This window comes from Rhinatrema bivittatum, chromosome 3 (genome assembly GCF_901001135.1).
Source record: "Rhinatrema bivittatum chromosome 3, aRhiBiv1.1, whole genome shotgun sequence".
Lineage (NCBI taxonomy): Eukaryota > Metazoa > Chordata > Amphibia > Gymnophiona > Rhinatrematidae > Rhinatrema > Rhinatrema bivittatum.
In genome coordinates this window covers 36,397,863-36,412,300 of record NC_042617.1, presented here as the reverse complement: position 1 = coordinate 36,412,300, position 14,438 = coordinate 36,397,863, and the positions used below count along the sequence as shown (strand labels likewise).

General features: G+C 43.9%; 1 protein-coding gene across 3 annotated transcripts in view; it reads right to left on the bottom strand.

Annotated features, from left to right (window-relative positions):
* The window catches only part of TLR5 (toll like receptor 5), a 46,100-nt gene extending 42,771 nt beyond the window's left edge, over positions 1-3,329 (bottom strand). For all 3 annotated transcript variants that reach the window (XM_029593114.1, XM_029593115.1, XM_029593113.1), the window contains exon 1: positions 3,170-3,329. The gene's annotated coding sequence lies outside the window, so the exon portion shown is untranslated. The remainder of the gene's footprint in view (positions 1-3,169) is intronic.
* Between the last annotated feature and the right edge of the window lie 11,109 nt (positions 3,330-14,438).

Sequence of the window (14,438 nt, the reverse complement as noted above, 5' to 3'; positions counted from 1 at the left end):
GTAAGTGTTTTGTCATCCCGGGTTGAATAAATATCAGGAAACGGGCAAATTTCAGAGGGGATACCGGGAGCGTGTCAGTTGTGCGTCACACCCGCTCATCAGATCACGTGGTCTCCGATATTTTTGTTTTTAAAACTAGCAAAAAGCTGGGGGGAAAAAGCCCTACAATTTTTGCCAATTTTAATTTTTTCCCCATGAAAGCCTATTGGGAATATTTTCACACAGATATTTGCAAGATGAATAATTCACTTTCCATATCCCTCCTTACTGTACTGAAAATGAAAACTACTGGCAGCATCCCATTCACAAAATGATCCGATTCTGTAATCAAAATGTATAGTTGTTCACTGCAAAATGTAAAATAAGAAAACAATAAGTGCCATATTGGGTCAGACCAATGATCCACTGAGTGCAGCATCCACTCTCCAAAAGTGACCAAGTTGAGTTGCTTAAGTACCTGGTAAATTCTAATGTGGAGATCCCATCCCTTTTGCTCATCCACAGGAGGTAGGTTAAACCCAAAATCTACATGGCTAATAATGGGACCAATGCAATCAGGTGTGGGTTAAAACTGTGTGTTGAAATTCAGCACAGTTTCTTAAGCGATAACAGAGGTACAATCATATGGATAACCTTTGACACTGAGAAGATCAGGGCAACTAGGCAACATCTTCCACAAAGAAGAAATAAAGACACTATCTCAGTGTACCTAGTAAGACAGTCAGTCCGCAGCCACAGCATATTACTATGGAGCAAGATTTCCGCTCATTCCCCTATCCAATCGACACTGTGCAAGAATCAAAGATATCTGCAATGCACAGATTAAACATTTTTTAAAATTCCCAATGCAATAAGTTAATGTTACACTAATACGTGGGAATTTTAAAAAATGCACTGATTGGAAAATGTGTGCTCAAACCCAAGTTACAATGTGCTCTCAGTGCAGACTGACTGCACATTTTAAACTTGGGGGAGTATCTCAGCAATGTTTTATGCACACAAAACTTGTTTTGTATGTGCACAGAACGATTTATGCACAGAAAAATACTTTCAATGCAGAAAGCATTTTGTGCTCATAAAGCATGCTGTGTGTGCATGGCATATTTTCTACACATAAATCCCCAATCACAGGTCCTCGTATCAGAATTTCAGCTTCTGCCCATAGACTGACAATCGCTGGAAACTTTACTCCTCGTCTGATAAGGAATAAAATCTCCAGTGCCAGGAAAACCTGAATTAAGCCAGTGCACCACCCTACATTTAGGGTAACAGTTAATGCTTTCATTTGCATAGGATCTCCATGCGAGGGTGCTAAGCAGGATGCACAGTTTTACACACACTGTTTTGTGAGCAAAACTCCTTTCTGCATACAAAATAACATCTGTGCACAAAAAATGTGCATACAAAAAAAATATGAGCTCTGCTGAATGCACCTTATTGCATTGGGCCCAATGTTAGCAATCATTTTGAGAACAGGAATTTTAAACATTTCCTTAGCAGGAAAAAAAAGGGTTTAACTACAGAATTACTTTGCCCAGGGTCCACACCCAGGTTAATTCCCACCCTGGGACTTATTATAAGGCATTCTTCTCACATCCCAACTGTAAACAAAATACAAGGTTGTGCATTTGTCTAATGTTTGTGAGGGCTTTTTTGGGGGGGGGGGGGGGGGGGGGTTACACTTTTCAGATATGCTGTGAAAAATATAATTTAAATACTTTTTAAATTCTTATTCTCTCCTGCAGTATCTCTTCAATTTTATATTTTGTAGCAAACAGTATAAAAGTGGACAAACAACCCTAACAGGGTCATTTATCAAATCGTATTAAGGCATTTTCGCAAGCGAAAAACACCTTAACGCTTGCGATAACCACCATAACGCACGTTGCGATGCACATTTTTAAAAGGTGATGGATTGAGAAGGAGTCGGGGGCAGGATTTCCGTAAAAGTGGGCTGGCTTCGTGAAGCCATAACGCACGATATTTAACAGTTTTAATGCCGAAAATAAACTACACCTTTTTCAATTGCATTAACCTGTGCGATCTCATACAGTAGGCCCCATAATGCAATTAGTGATTTTTTTTTTTTGCAAATTTCGTTTTGGGCATTTTTAGGCTGGGGAAGGGCCTGAGATGTGGGAGGGGAGTGAGAGAGCCTCTGGCGATGGCACCATGGTAAGCAGCTATTTATGCTACTCTAGGAGGCCCACCTAGTAACCAGAAGGTGAGGTTTAGGTAGTAGGGTAGAGGTTAGAGGCCACTTTTACATGTAGAGTGAGACCTAAGAACAGAAAGATTTGATGTCCTTCGGCGTGAGGAAACTCAGACGATGAGATTTGCACAATGTTCTCTCAACCTAGCTTGATGTTACCCAGGTGGAGCGTCCATCAATCTAGGTTGACAGAACATTTTGTACATAGGTAATAACGAGGCTGCCTTCCTCGAGTCTTAAGAGTATCACCTGGCACATATTCCTGGATCTTATTTTCCAAAGGAAAGAACAAGGCAGCCTCGTTAGGTTCGTTTTTTTTTCTTAGTAATAGAAGCTTCAGGACCAGGGAGGCATACACACCGACAGTTAACAGGCGCTTACAGCCCGAGGCCAAATATAAACCACAAACTACTCGCACAAGTTCCACAACAAATATCCTGAGGATTCCCAATCTGACCGTCACACAGCACAGGGATTTTACCCCTGCGAAAGAGGGACCCTGTTTATGGACGCCAAAGAGTACCATATTATGCGCCTCTCGGTTTCATTTACCCATTTTATCGGTCGTAAGGAGAATATCATGCGACCCTTCTGCAGAAGCTTTTCGCCAGTACGAAGGAGCGGAGGCTGTGAGCGCGCGGATAAAAGGGAGGGGGGAGGGGAAATTCAGGACACGAAGAAGCGAGCGCGAGAAGTTTGCCGCCCCCCCCCCCCCGGCCAGTGACAGTCGCGGGTTCCCAGCAGCGCGCACCGAGCAGCCCAGCTCTCCCGGGCGGCTTTACAGCACCGGATCCCCGCACCGCAGAACTCTGCGCCCGCGGAGGCTCAGCGGCACCGCCTCCAAACCCACGCGCACCAGCGCCGCGGTAAAGCAGACTTTCACTCCTCGCGCGCGCAGGCACCTCCCGTGTGAGCCGAGGGCCCGACCCCCCGCTCTCGCGCACGGACGTCACTTACCTCCGCATGCATGCAATGCAGCTTCATCAGCACGTCGAGCCGTCGCGGCTCCCAGCCTTGCCGTCTCCCGAAAGCTCCTGGAAGCTCCGGTTTTACTGCCGCCCGAGGTTTCTGTCGGGCGGGGGCGGGGAAAGAGGTGGGCATTATTGTTAGCCGCTTGGAAGTTGCTGCGTTTTGTTTGTTTGTTTTTTTTTAACCTTCGTCGGATTCAGAAAACTAGTAACGTGACAGCTTGCGCTTCTGCTGCCAAAGTAATACATAAATAAGATAATTGTCAAAGCCATCTTTCGGTAAAAAGAAGTGCTTTATCCTAAGGGGTGGATTTTAAAAAGCATTTACATGCTTAAATCTGGGTTTTACGCATGTAAATGCACTTTACTCGAGTAAGTGGGCTTTTGAAAATTGCTACAATATATGCCATTGAATCGTCCATAGGATTTATTTGCATAAGTGCACTTTACGTGAGTAAATGGCTTTTGAAAATTGCTACAATAGTAGTTACATTTATGCGCGCAACTCCTTTGAAAATTACCCCCATAGAATGGAGCTTTTTGAAAATTGCCAGAGCTAAATTGACACTTAAGTGTCTACTTCATCCCGCACTATTGGCGGGCGGGGGAGGGGTATTTCTGGTGTAGAGTTTGGCCTGTGCCATACATTTGAACATTTTTACTGACAAAAATTTGGACAAGTTTCCCGGCGGCTTCAGCGCTGCTTTTGATACTTGCTGGGCGCGTAAACCGAGCGTAGTTTACGCTTCCAGCGCTGGAGCCGGCAGGAGTGGGTGACCGATGACCCTCGCTCCCGGCAGGGATGGGTTTTTGCCGTCAGGCAAATGGGATGGGGGAGGCGATCCACTTTCTATGGTGACTGCGTGGGGGCGCTGCACCCAACAGGGCCGTTTATATATTTGTGTGGATACGCTCACAATCGGCCCGCAGGTACATTGTATTTTTTTGGGAGGGGTGGGGCGAAACGACAGCGCTACTTACCGGAGTGTCTTTGAATATATCCGGTTAAGTAGAAAGTTATCCGGTCTTGTGAGGCCGGATAACTTTGAACTCTTAACTGGCGAGCTGACAGTCTTACTGGGGACATTGGGACAGTGTCTTTCTTTTTCTTGGTAGAAGATGGCTCCTGACTCTCTCAGTTGCCCTGATGTTCTCAAAGGTAGAGGAATGGTACTGGGCTGGTCATGTGATTGTACCTCTTTGCTAACTCAATGCAATTCCTTAAAATTACAATGTAATTATATGTAATTAGCTGGTTTTCCTTTTTCCTTTTTCCTTCTCATTCCAAGTTCAATTTTCCTTGTTACATGTAACTGCTATTTCTGCACTATTGTTCAAGTTTAAGTTTATTTTGCACTCCTGTTTCATGTGAACCAGCATGATGGGACTATTGTCTTGAATGTTGGTATATAAAAAACTTAAATAAATAAATAAATAAATAAAGCAAAATAGCCCTCTAGAAAGCGGAGTTCTGAACAGCAGTTTGTAGAAACATATTTACAGATGGTTTTATACAGTTTTAAGTGCTATGTTATTTTTATTATGTAAATGATGTATTTTTAAATTGTTTTTATCTTGTTGTACTCCATCTCGGACAATCTCTGAGCGATAGTGGAATAAAAATCTTGTAAATAAATAATTTTGAAATAACAGGTGTGCTTTTGTTTTTAACATATTCTTATGTTTTTTGTTTTTTTTTAAGTATGTGTACTTTACAAATGTCACGTTGTTTTTTTTTTTTGCTAAACAAGTTTCTGGATCTCTGTATAGGATCCTCTGTATGGGCTAAAATGAAAAATCCCTTAAACATCTGCCCAGTCGGGCGTAACAATATCGCATAGCTTGCCGAGTTCTGCATCCTATAAGAGTGCAAAGACAGGTCATTGCTACACGTAGGAGCCGATTCACAAAAGTTAAACTTTTTTTTTTAATGTGGAGGCACATTTAATGAACTATTCACTAAGATAAGGAATGCTATGGAGCACATACAATCACTAAAACAGCAGTGGGCACATTTTTTAACATGTTTTATTTATTTATTTATTTATTTATGGATTTATATACCGGGAGTTCCTGTATACAATACATATCACTCCGGTTCACAGTTAAAACGGTAATAACTACTGCCGTGTGGCAGTTTACATGGAACAAATTTTTTTTTTTTTTTTTTTTCATTGGAACAAATCAGAACTTGATATGAGAAGAATAAGCAAACCAACTAACTAGTTTCAAACTTTAAACATATAAGTAAGGCAATTTAGTCTTAGCTAAGTAGTGCAGAGAAAAAAAATACATTAGAACCAATGGATCAGGTGGTAATATGGGTTGTTATATCAGTTAGTTCTTAGCTCTCTGGGAATGCTTGCAGGAAGAGCCAAGTTTTTAATTTCGCCTTAAAAGTGGTGTGGCACGGCTCCAGGCGGAGGTCTGGTGGTAGGGAGTTCCAGAGGGACGGGCCCGCGGTTGATAGCGCGCGTTTTCTCAGTGAGGATTTTGCGGGCTGAGTAATCATTCTGTTTTGGTATGCACTTCTAGTCGGCTTGTCCGAAGTATGTAGTTGCAGCTTGAAGGTTAAGTTGAGTGGGGATATGTTATGAAGGGCCTTATGCATCATCATGCTGCTTTTGAACTGTATCCTGTATTTAATGGGGAGCCAGTGGAGGTGCTGGAGGATCGGGGTGATGTGGTCTCTTTTTTTGGCGTTGGTGAGAATTCTTGCTGTGGCATTCAGCACCATCTGGAGGGGTTTGGTAGAGCAGGCAGGAAGTCCCAGCAGAAGTGAATTGCAATAGTCTAGTTTTGGGAGAATGATGCTTGGAGTACTTGTGCGGAAGTCTCTGTAACGTAGAAGTGGTTTTAGTTTCTTTAAAACTTGTAATTTAAAAAAGCATTCTTTGGTGGTGTTGTTGACGAATTATTGAGGTTGAATCTGTCGTCTAATATCACACCCAGATCTCTGACTTGTGGTGAGGTGGTGTATCCTGAGGTGTCTGGAGAGTTGCTTGAGGTCTGTGAGGTATGTTTTTCCGGTGCTATTATCAGGATTTCTGTTTTGTTGGTGTTCAGAACCAGGTTGAGGCTGCTTAACAGCTTGTTGATGGATGAGAGGCATTTATTCCAGAAGGCCATGGTCTTGTGTAAGGTGTCGGTTATGGGGATGATAATTTGAATGTCATCCGCGTAAAGGAAATGGGTAAGCTTGAGGTTGGAGAGTAAGTGACAGAGTGGGAGAAGATAAATGTTGAAGAGGGTGGGGGGAGAGTGAGGATCCCTGTGGTACTCCCATATTGGCTTGGATGGGATGAGATTCCTTGTTATTTATTTTGACTCTGTATGTTCTGTTCTCTAGGAAGGATTTAAACCAGTTGAATGCTGCTCCTGTGATGCCGATATCTGTGAGTCGTCGTAGTAAGCTAGTGTGATTCACGGTGTCGAACGCCGCTGAGAGATCCAGGAGTGCGAGAAGGCAAGGATGGCCTTTTTCAAGATTGAAGATGATGGTGTCAGCTAGAGTAATTAATAGTGATTCGGTGTTCTTATTCTTCCGGAATCCAAATTGGTTATTGGTGAGGATATTGTTGTCATCGAGGAATTCCGAAAGTTGTCGGTTAACCACTTTCTCCATAATTTTGGCTAACATAGGAAGGTTTGCTATAGGTCTGTAGTTAGCAGGATCTGTTGTGGGAAGGTTGGGTTTTTTGAGGAGAGGTTTGAGCCTTGCAGACTTGAGTTGATTGGGAACTTGGCCTTGGGCGAGAGAGCAGTTAATGATATCTGTGAGTGGCTTGGCTACGATGTCAGGGATGGAGCTCAGGAGGTTTGATGGGATATGGTCCAAGGGGTGAGAAGATGGTTTTATCTTCTTAAGAATGTTTGCTATTTCCATGGTGGACGTGGGTTCGAGGGATGTGAGCTCTGGTGTGTGAGTGTTGGGTTGAAGAGGCGGATGCTGTAGATTGCTTGAGAGCTATGGAAGCTGGTGACGTTAGTGTGCGGGGGGTGTCCCTTTGAGAGGGGCAACGAGAGTGGTAATTTTGTTGTCAAAGTAGTTGGCCAGCTCATCGGCTTTTGTGAGAGCTTGGTCGTCTGGGATGCACGGTCCAGGTGGTTTAGTGAGGGCTGAAACATAGGCGAAGAGTGCTCTAGAATCAAATGAGAAGTGGTGTATTTTTTTGGAAAAGAATTCTTTCTTGGTTTTGTTGATTTCGGTTCTGTATGTGTTGAGACATGATTTGTAGTTGAGAAGGGATGTTTTAGTTGGGTTTTTTCGCCATTGGTTTTCTTTGCTTCTAAGCTCGTGTTTGCGTGACTTTAGCTCTGTAGTGAACATGTACACTAAATGTTTATGTGCATGCTAGTGGGAAATTAATGTTCCTCTTGGTCCTGCCAGATCAGTAACCTGTGGGATTCTTCCCACTAGCAGATGAGGGCAGAGTGCAAAAGCTTCCTTTCTGATGTTACTACTATAACTATACCTATATACAGGTCGATACAATAACGTGCGGTTGAAGATTTCCCGTCTGTAACGTGCTGGGAGCGCACAATACAGACGAGTAAGGCGATCCAGCGATACAGTCTCCAGTTTCACGCGTCCGTAGCGCTTCTTAAAATAGACACATAACCCTTTCCGCACGCAGCATGTATATGATGTGTAAATGAAGGAATTAGCTGTATAATGAAGGAATTAGCTATTCCCCTCCGATACTGAAACGGGCGCTGATATTATCTCCTTAGTAACCCGCTGTTTTGCCGCGGCCTTAACGTGTTAGTTTACCGCCTCCCCCTAGTAGGTGTTAGGACTGTGACTCTTGTAACAAATCCATCGACACCGCTTAAGATACTCAAACACAATAAAAAACAATAAAAAAAAAAAGCGATACAGAGATGATCGAGAAATGTAATGCTGTGGACACATATAAAAACCTGTCAGGAAAAAAAAAAAAAATTTTAAATATGTCACTTTCGAATCGTGCGGTCATCCAGGCAGCGGCGGGAGCCGGAGGCTGCGGGGTCAGGCGGCCGGCGGCGGGAGCCGGGTGTTCGATCAGAGACGAGGCCGGAGGCGTGGCGAGGGGGGAGGGTGGGGCAGGTGTTCAATAGAGGAGGGCGGGCGGAAGAGATGGAGCGGGGCGGTGGGAGCGTTCGATGGGGGAGCGTGTTCAATCGAGGCGCGGGCGGGTGGGCGCCTGTTCATCCAGCGGCGGGGGCGGGTGGGCGCGCGTTGGTTTCAGGCGGGCGCGGCAGCGGTGGCGGTATCCGGGGGGCGGGTGGGCACGTGTTAAATCTAGGCCGCGGGCCGGGTCGCACAGGCGCGCATTCATTCAGGCGGAGGAGCCGGCGGCGAAAGCGGCCTCCGGCAGCCCCCACCGGCACTGAATGAATGCGTGCCTGTGCGACCCGTGCGATTCGGCGCTGAAGGCGTGACGTCACGGCATGTGACTGCCTTGAGCACCGAATTGCACGGGTCGCACAGGCACGCATTCATTCAGTGCCGGTGGGGGCTGCCGGAGGCCGCTTTCGCCGCCGGCTCCTCCGCCTGAATGGATGTGCGCCTGTGCGACCCGGCCCGCGGCCTCGATTGAACACGCGCCCACCCGCCCCCCGGATCCCGCTGCCGCCGCCCGCCTGAAACCAACGCGCACCCACCCGCCCCCGCCGCCTGGATGAACAGGCGCCCACCCGCCCGCGGCCTCGATCGAACACCCGGCTCCCGCCGCCAGCCGCCTGGACCCACGCGGCCCTCCGGCTCCCGCCGCTGCCTGGATGACCGCACGATTCGGAAAGTGACAGGTATTTAAAAATTTTTATTTTTTTTTTATAACATTCAGGTTTTTACATATTTTTGGTTTTTTGATTTTTACACTTCCTGGTGCCTGTCATTTCAAATGTCATTTGAAATGACAGGTACCAGCGCACCCAGGTTACTGTATAGGCGCTGTATTAAGCGCCTATACAGTAAAATGGGTTGCGCGGGCATAACCCTTCCCTAACGCTTCACAGCCGTGGCTTGCATTTGCATGCAATTAGAAGAGAGTATCAGGCGCTAGGTCAAGAGAACTGTGCGTGCGGGGAGGAAGGGTGCGCCTGGCAATGCCGCACTCTTTCTGCCACGGTTTTAGAGTATCGATCTGATAGTAACTATATATTACTATACCGCCACTGGCTGCCAATTAAACACAGGATCCTCTTTAAAGTTCTCTCAACTATCCACAAAGCCACGAAACATCCCCCAACTGCGTCCTCATACATCAACCAGACCTATCAGAGGAGCTTTCAAAGGCACTCTCTATGTCCCCCTGCAAAATCTTCCCTAAGGAAACGCACCTTATGTACAGCAGGCCCCACACAGTGGAATGCGCTCCCTCCAGACATCCGACAAGAACCTTGCCACTCGACTTTCAGAAAGAAATTCAAAACTTGGCTCTTCGCCAAGCTTTTCCAGGAACATAAGCCCTTTGTTCGCATCCAGCTTGCTTGTTCCTCTGCCTATTTTCATTTTCTGAACAAATTAAGGTCATTCTAGGCACAATATACCCTACCAGCTTTTCTTTGCCACAGGTTACTGATTATTACTCTCACAAGTTGCATTTTCATCTTCTCCCCATTACCGTTCTACAGATTACTTTATTTTAAGACAGTTTGTTTTGCTTTATGGACCAAGCCATAACTTAGAACAGTTTCCCCCATCCAAGTTCATATACCCCCTGTTCCATGTACCTCCTCCGGGTGAATTCTTTTCTATGTTTCAATGTAAACTGTTCCATGTTCAATGTAAACCGTTCCATGTAAACTGTTCCATGTTCAATGTAAACCAATGTGATTTGTATGTCATACAGGAACACCGGTATATAAAAATTAAAAATAAATAAATAAATACTATAAAGGCTGTCCCAGCAGAGGCAAAGTAAGTAGTCCCTACCTCCAGCAGATGGGATGGAGCACATACGTCTCACAAGGTTCTCCTGCAATTATCACAATCCTCTTGAAATTTAACTATTCTGCATAATTTTGTGTCATCCGCAAATTTGATCACATCACTTATTTATTTTATTTATTTATTTGCTTTTATATACCGACATTCGATCAAGATATCACATCGGTTTACATAAAACAGGGTGAATAGGGCAATGCCTTATTTTACAATGTAACATGGTAACTTGTCAAAGAACTAAAGAGAATAGTATATATTTTAACATTAATAGAAAATCATTTAACATTAGTTAATTATTAATGTTAAAATCATTATTAATGTTAAATCATTTAAAATTAATAGAAAATCATTTAACATTAGAAAATCATTAACATTTAACTTGTTGTAACCCTTCTCAGATCGTTTATAAATATATTAAAAAGCACTGGTCCAAGTACAGATCCCTGAGGCACTCCATGGTTTACCTTTTTCCACTGAGAAAACAGACCATTTAATCCTACTCTCTGTTTCCTGTCTGTTCAGTTTTCAATCCACAAAAAAGACATCACCCATGACTTTTTATTTTTCCTAGAAACTTCTCATGTGGGACTTTATCGAATGCCTTCTGCAAATCCAAATACACCACATCTACCAGTTCACCATTGCCCACATGGTTATCCACCCCTTCAAAAAAATGTAGGAGATTTGTGAGGCAAGACTGCCCTTGGGTAAATCCATGCTGGCTATGTCCCATTAAACCATGTCTGTCTAAGTGTTTTGTGATTTTATTTCTTTATAACAGTTTCCACCAATTTTTCCCGTCACTAAAGTCACTCTCACCGGTCTAGTTCCTAGATCACCCCAAAGCCCTTTTTAAATATCTGAGTTTAATTGGCTACCTTCCAGTTTTCAGGGTACAATGGATGATTTTAATGATAGGTTACAAATTAATTGAAAGTAGGTCTGAAATTTAATTTTTTTAGTTCTTTCAGAAACCTGGGGTGTATGCTAGCCGGTCCAGTTGACTTACTACTCTTCAGTTTGTCAATCTGGCCTACCACATCTTCCAGGTTCATAGTGATTTGGTTCAGTTCATCTGAATTAACACCCCCACGCCATACTATAAGAATATCATCAATAAAACGACACCAGACCACTATATTTGTTTATACGGAGTTTTCTTATCCACTGTTCCTCGAAGTGGCCTACGTAGAGACTTGCCACACTTGGGGCCATGGTGGCCCCCATGGCCGTGCCCCCTACCTGTTGATAAAATTATTATCAACAGGAAAAAATTATTTTCAATGCTAAGGTTCTATTTACTACTGGATGAATCCACAGGTAAAAAAATCATATATACAGAGAAACACTTTTGAGTCGAGTTCTGAGGACTCTTCAGGTGAGGAAACCTCACCAGCGGTAGTAAAGTCTTCAAGTGGGCCTTTAAGTGGTTCGGCTTTTTTTTAGAAAACAAAGCAATTGAAAACAAAAGGGAAGAGTGTTATTAAGTGTGTTTTGTTTTCAATTGCTAGGAAGAATCCCCTGAAGCAAGTGATATAGGCTGCCGAAACATTGCAATGTTGGGAGGTTGAAGAGTTTTTAACTGCTACAAAAACAGAAATTGCTATAAAAATACACATTATCTATCTTCCATAAGATGAGTTTGTGTGAAGCTGAAAGTATCGTCCCATTGGGTGGCTATCTTACTTTACTCAGCCAATTACACCTTTAATTCGTCAAGAATATATTAAACCTTCAAATGCTTTTGGCAATAACCCTCAATTTACAATATCTCAGAAACTACTCCCAAAACATGAGGGAACTGTAAAATACAGTAATAAATTACTTTTTTACTTTTTCCGGGGAATAGGTATCAGAACATACAGGCTTCAATCTTGCCAATGCTTTTGCCTTATTCTATTTTATTCTGATGGATCCTTCTTCCAATGTTTGAATAAAGATCTTTTGGCTCCTCCTCTAGCCAAAAAACATTTCAATAGAGGCTAGTACATGTAGTGGCCATCAGTACTGTGCGAGACAGAGGGGAGAGGCAACTGGGCCCTGCTTTTTACTCTCCATTAACAGTAATCTATAAATAATACAGAATATTTCGGTTTTAAAATACCAAATAAAAATTATTTTCCACCCTAATCTCTCCAGGCTATGCTCTGGATGTCTGTTTCATTTAAATTAAATTTAAGCAATTATGCCATGTCTGATGCAGCTGTATTTCCACCTGATATAAACTAGTTAACATGTAATAAGTACTTAATCCTTTTTTGGGAGATGAACTCCTTTCAAGCACACAAACTTGGTATCTTCAGGGCTGCTCCTGCTAGCATATTCCCTCCCCTGCTTGACTCTTGTTCGCTGGGGGGGGGGGGGGGGATTCTTTTTATGGGGAGAAAACTCTCACTTATGGCCCGACGATGTAGAAAAACTCCTAGTGTGTGCTTAGCTTTTAAGTGCATCTCATGAAGTGAGAGGCTGCAAGAATCAGACAGGACCAGGTCTGGTGTAATATGTAAAGTAGTTTACTGATTAATGAATGTTAAATAAAGTCCACTGGTCCAAAATACGGGTTACTACTCCAGTATTTCCTTATTCCGAATGATCGAGTGGACTTTTGGCCTGTTCTAGACCTCCGTTCCCTCAACAAGCACCTTAGGAAGGAGAATTCAAGATGACATTCCTCAAGTTGTTCCTTCCATTCATTCAGAAGAACGATTGGTTATGTTCTCTGGATTTCAAAGACGCTTACACACTTATCCCGATACACCCTTCTTGCTGGCAGTTTCTATGCTCCAGGTAACTTTGACTCACTATCAATAAAAGGTCTTACCCTTGGCCTTTTTTTAGCTTCCAGAGTTTTTTTTACCAAATGTTTGGCTGTGGAAGTGGCTCATCTAAGATGCCAAGGGATCTGAATTTTTTCCCTATCTCGACGACTGGCTGTTAGTCTTCCCCAACCATTATCACTACGGGGACATCTGGAGACCTCATTTACTAGTCTGGAGTTTCTAGGATTCCTCACTCAACTACGAGAAGTCAGTACTCAAACTAGCCCAGATATTGCAATTCATAGGAGCGAGGATAGACTCAATCCAGTCTCATGCCTTTTGTTTCATAAGAAAGAATCGAAAGGATTCGTCATCTCTGAACAGAATTACCTGCAGAGATTGGTGATCACTGTGCACCAGTTGCTTGTGCTCCTGAGACACATGGCATCAGCCAATTCACGTTGTCTCCCACACCTGCCTTCTTATCAGAAGGCTCCAACGAGGCTTAAAGTCTCAATGGACCCAATACTGCCAACCATGAGAAAGAAGATAACCTTGTCGGACTTCATGTGGCAGTTACATTCATTGGTGGGCTGGAGCTAAGAGTAATAACATTGGTATCCCCCCTCTGGGAAGCCGAACCCATAATCTTGTCCTTATCACAGACGCGACCATTCAGGGTTGTGGTGCCCATCTTTTGCACTACAGGACGCAAGGCTTATGGTCGTTAGACGAACAGTCCTACCAAATCAACCTTCTAGAATTCAGAGCCATGAGATACGCTTTAAGGGCCTTTGCTAATCTGATATGAGGCAGTACCCTTATGATTCACGTGGACAATCAGGTTGGCATGTTCTATGTGAACAAGCAGGGAGGCTTGGGCTCTTGGCTCATTTGCCGAGAGGCAGTGTGGATCAGAGAATGGGCCTTGAAACTCAGCGACGTATCTATCTGGAATAGCAAACATGTTGGCAGATCGCTCAGCAAAGTGTTTCACCCTCATGAATGGTCCCTCAACCAGTTGGTAGCCAACGAGATCTTCCAGCAGTGGGGTCAGCCTTTAATGGATCTCTCGCTACCGAACAAAATCGGAAAGTGGTACCGTTCTGTTCAGTCCATCCCAGCCGACTCAGAGGACACCAGATGCCTTTCTCCTGTCCTGGTCAATGGATTCCTATATGCTTTTCTCTCCGATTCCTCTGATCTCCAGAACAGTTGCAAAAGATAATCCAGGACAAGGCTCGTATGGTTCTCACTAGCACCAGCATGGCTGCAGCAAACCCTGGTTTGCGTATGTGGTGCAGTAATTGAGAACCGCCCCGATATATCTTGGTCAAGATCCAGATCTCCTAACTCAAGAAGGGAGCTCTCTTCTTCACCCTCTCCCATCTTCGTTCCACCTGATGGCCTGGATGTTGAACATGAGATCTTACAAGGTTTAGCTCTCTCCACCAGGCATTCAACACATTATTATGGCAGCAAGGAAGCCCTCAGCCATACTGAGTTATTCCTTCAAGTGAAAAGGTATGTGCAGTGGTGTCAAGATCATCGGATTAGCCCTTTTTCAT